General features: G+C 39.8%; 1 non-coding gene across 1 annotated transcript; it reads left to right on the top strand.

Moving 5' to 3' along the window:
* The first annotated feature begins 3802 nt into the window (after positions 1–3802).
* LOC141675508 (small nucleolar RNA R71) lies at positions 3803–3909 on the top strand. The gene has a single exon (XR_012556157.1). It is a non-coding gene; the product is annotated as a small nucleolar RNA R71 (small nucleolar RNA).
* Positions 3910–4507: the final 598 nt, after the last annotated feature.

Here is a 4507-nt window from a genome sequence, read left to right on the forward strand (position 1 = left end):
ACCAAGAGGAGTCTTGAATGTTGTTCTATATGCCCAAACAGCTTCATCTAACTTCAAAGACCAATCTTTTCTTGATGGACTCACCACCTTCTCCAAGATACATTTAATCTCCCGATTAGACACTTCAGCTTGCCCATTAATTTGAGGATGGTACGTTGTGGCAATACGATGATTCACGTGATACTTTTCCATCAATGCAGTGAACTTGCAATTGCAAAAATGCGATCCCTCATCACTGATTATAACTCTTGGCATACCAAAAGGCGTGAATATCTGCTTGTGACGGAAGTTAATCACCACCTTAGCATCATTGGTTGGTAACGCTTTAACCTCGACCCACTTAGACACATAATCAACCGCCAACATAATATACTGATTATTGCAAAATGAGACAAATGGCCCCATGAATTCAATTCCCCAAACATCAAAAATCTCAACTTCGAGCATCACATTAAGAGGCATCACATCTCTCTTGGATATATTACCAACTCGTTGGCAGCGATCACATCTCGAAATGAACTGATGAGCATCCTTAAACAAAGTAGGCCAGAAGATTCCTGCTTGAAGAATACAAGCAGATGTCTTCTCTCCACCATAATGTCCACCATACATAGTAGAATAACAGTCGTGCAAGATTCCCTTCGTCTCACTATATGGAATGCATCGTCTGATAATCTGGTCAGCTCCCTGTCTAAACAAAAAAGGCTCATCCCATCGATACCACTTCACCTCATGTAGAAACTTCTTCCTTTGAGCATAATAGAGTTCTGGGGGAATAACATTACTCACCAGATAGTTTACAATATCTGCAAACCATGGTTCTTCTTCTTGCACCCCAAAAAGTTGATCATCGGGAAAAGACTCGTTGATCAACGTCTTGTCCAATGAAGCCTTACCTTGATCTTCCAAGCATGATAGATGAGCTGCTACTTGATTTTCTGTACCTTTTTTGTCCTTGATTTCCAACTCAAATTCCTGAAGTCAAGCGAGGTTTTGAATCCTTCTTCGAGACCAGATATCGAATAGCAGCATGGTCAGTGTAAACTGTCATATTTGTCCCAAGCGAATAAGATTGAAATTTCTCAAAACCATAGAAAATTGCCAGCAACTGCTTCTCTGTATTAGTGTAATTCGGCTAAGCACCATTAAGGGTCTTACTAGCATAGTAAACCACATGGAAAATGTTATGCTTCCTCTGGCCGAGAACTGCTCCAACTGCATAGTCACTAACATCACACATCATCAGGGCTCATTCCAATAAGGTGCAGTAATCACAGGTGCTGTAGTCAAACTTTTTTTTAAGCTCTCAAAAATAGCTAGACATTCTTCATCAAATTTGAAGGGAACATCCTTTTCCAACAGATTGCACAAAAGCTTAGAGATTTTAGAGAAATCTTTGATGAATCGCCGATAGAAACCCGCATGACCATGAAAACTGCGGACTCCTTTAACTGAGATTGGCGGAGGAAGATTTTCAATGACCCCCACCTTGGTCTTATCCACCTCAAGACCCTTGCTAGATACCTTGTGCCCAAGAATGATACCCTGTTACACCATGAAGTGACATTTTTCCCAATTGAGCACCAGATTGGTCTCAACACATCTTTTCGGCACCAACCCAAGATTGTGCAAGCATTCGTCATAAGAAGTCCCGAGCACAGAAAAGTCATCCATGAACACCTCCATATTAGTGCCAATCATATCTGAGAAAATGGCCATCATGCATCTCTGAAAAGTGGCAGGTGCACCACAAAGTCCGAAAGAGACTCGACGAAAAGCGAGAGTGCCAAATGGACAAGTAAATGTGGTCTTCTCTTGATCTTCTGGAGCAATGCAAATCTGATTATATCCCGAATATCCATCCAGAAGACAATAGTACTCATGACCAGCCAACCTGTCAAGCATCTGATCAATGAATGGGAACGGAAAGTGATCCTTCCTCGTGGATTTATTCAGCTTTCGATAATCCATGCAAACTCTCCATCATGTGACTGTCCGAGTAGGGATGAGCTCATTCTTCTCATTAGCTACAAATGTAATATCTCATTTCTTAGGTACACACTGCACCGGGCTCACCCACGAACTGTCTGAGATAGGATAGATGATTCCTGAATCTAGCCATTCAAGAATTTCTTTCTTCACAACCTCCTTTATGATAGGATTTAGCCTCCTTTGTTGCTCAACAGTTGGCTTCCTTCCTTCCTCAAGCAGAATTTTATGCATGCAATAAGAAGGGTTGGTTCCCTTGATATCTGCTATAGTCCATCCAATTGCTGATTTGAACTCTCTCATAATTCTCAACAGCTTATCTTCATCACTTTCCGAAAGGTCAGATGCAATAATAACAGGCAAAATAGATGCATCATCTAAAAATGCATACCTCAAGTGATCAGGCAGTGGTTTGAGCTCAAGTGTAGGAGCTTCTTCAATAGATGGCTTGAGACGCTTTGGAGAATTTTTTATCTCTTCCAATCCAAGAGACTCGAAAGGCAAGTCTAACTTCCTCTTCTAAGGGAATGCATTCAAATACTGCATTTGCTCTTCCCCTTCTTCATCTTCACTATCAAAATCCCCCATTAAAGCTCTTTCTAAGGCGTTAGTCCTTAGCAAATGATCAATTTTCGAAGTCACTACGGAGTCGACCAGCTCCACTTTAAAGCACTCCTCTTCATCAGTGGGGAATTTCATGGCATTAAAGACATTGAACGTGACATCCTGCCCTTGAACTCTCATGGTTAGTTCACCCTTTTGCATATCGATAAGAGTTCGGGCCGTAGCTAAGAATGGTCTTTCCAAGATTATGGGAATCTTCTTATCCTCCTCAAAGTCTAGAATGATGAAATTAGCAGGGAAGATGAGTTTATCCACCTTAACCAATAAATCCTCCACTACACCTCGCGGATAAGTGATGGAACGATCAGCCAACTGCAAAGACATGTTCACAGGTTTTGGATCAGGTAGTCCAAGTTCCTTGAAAACGGACAAAGGCATCAGATTGATGCTAGCTCCCAAGTCACACAAACACTTGTCGAACGACATATTGCCAACTGTGCAAGGTATCGTGAAGATTCCTGGATCTTTAAGCTTAGGAAGAGTTCCTGGTTGATTGTTCAACAAAGCATTGGCAATTTGCCCTATTTGATTCTCAAGAGTCTTGATAGAAACTGCTTGGCTTTTGCACATAAGCCTCAACTCCTCCAATCCAAATTTTTCATTAGTAGATTGACTTGCACTTCCATGAGGTTGCTGTTGAAGTTGGAGTTGTTGTCTTGGTGCATACTGTTGTTGAAAACCAGGAGGGTTGAATTGCTTTGCTCCAAACTGCTGATAACGCTGTTGCACCGCATTCTGATTGTTGCTCCAGCTGAAGTTAGGATGATTGCGGTTGTTAGGATGATAAGTGGCAGGAACTGATTGTTGCGACCTTTGAAAGTTGCTCACATACTGAGCTGGTTCACTAGATATAGCACACCGCTCCGTCTCGTGCGCACCCGCACCAAGCTCACAGACACTAATGATCTGATTAACTCCATAGTTAGCCAAAGAATTCACTTTCATCGTTAACGCCTTTAGCTGAGCAGCTATGGCAGTAGTTGTATCCACCTCCAGAAATCCTGCTACCTTGCCTTGAGGTAGTCTCTGAGTTGGGTTCTGATATTTATTAGCAGCCATCAACTCAATTATCTCATAAGCTTCATCATAGCTCTTAGCCCATAACGCTCCACCTGATGCTGCATCGAGCATGGGTCTGGACTGCGCTCCCAAACTATTATAAAATCAATTGATAATCATCCAATCAGGCATGCCAAGATGAGGACACTTCCTAAGCATCTCCTTGTAGTGCTCCCAATCCTCACATAAAGATTCTCCTGATTGTTGCGCAAATTGTGTAAGAGCATCCCTGATTACAGTTGTCTTCGCCATAGGTAAGAATTTAGTAAAAAACTTTTGAGCAAGATCCTCCCAATAAGTAATGATAAAACCTGGTGGTAGAGAATGTAACCAGCACTTAGCTTTATCCCTCAGAGAGAATGGGAAAAGCTTCGGCTTAACAGCATCTTCAGAAACATTGTTGAACTTGAAAGTGTCGCAGATCTCGATGAAATCTTTAATGTGCATGTTGGGATCTTCCATTGGAGAACTGTAATATTCGGGAAATATCGTGCAATTATTTTTATCAATAAATAATTAATATCTGATTATTATGTGAATTTTGGTAAATTGTCTGATGATTGTTATTGATATTTGAGTATTGATATGTGATAAAGTGTAAACTTCGCTTTTTAATAAGTCCAGAATAAAGTATAGATAATTATGGTATTTTCTGACAAATATTTTTGGATTATTATATGATTTTATAAGGAATTATAGTTTTAATAATTATTTTCAAAAATCTAAATTTAATTTAATTATTTATAATTTATTTTAGTTAATTAGTTATGGATTTAATTAATTGATTAATTTAATTAATTAATTAATTAATTCTATAAATATTTAAATAAAATGT

Source organism: Apium graveolens, chromosome 7 (genome assembly GCF_009905375.1).
Source record: "Apium graveolens cultivar Ventura chromosome 7, ASM990537v1, whole genome shotgun sequence".
Taxonomy (NCBI): domain Eukaryota; kingdom Viridiplantae; phylum Streptophyta; class Magnoliopsida; order Apiales; family Apiaceae; genus Apium; species Apium graveolens.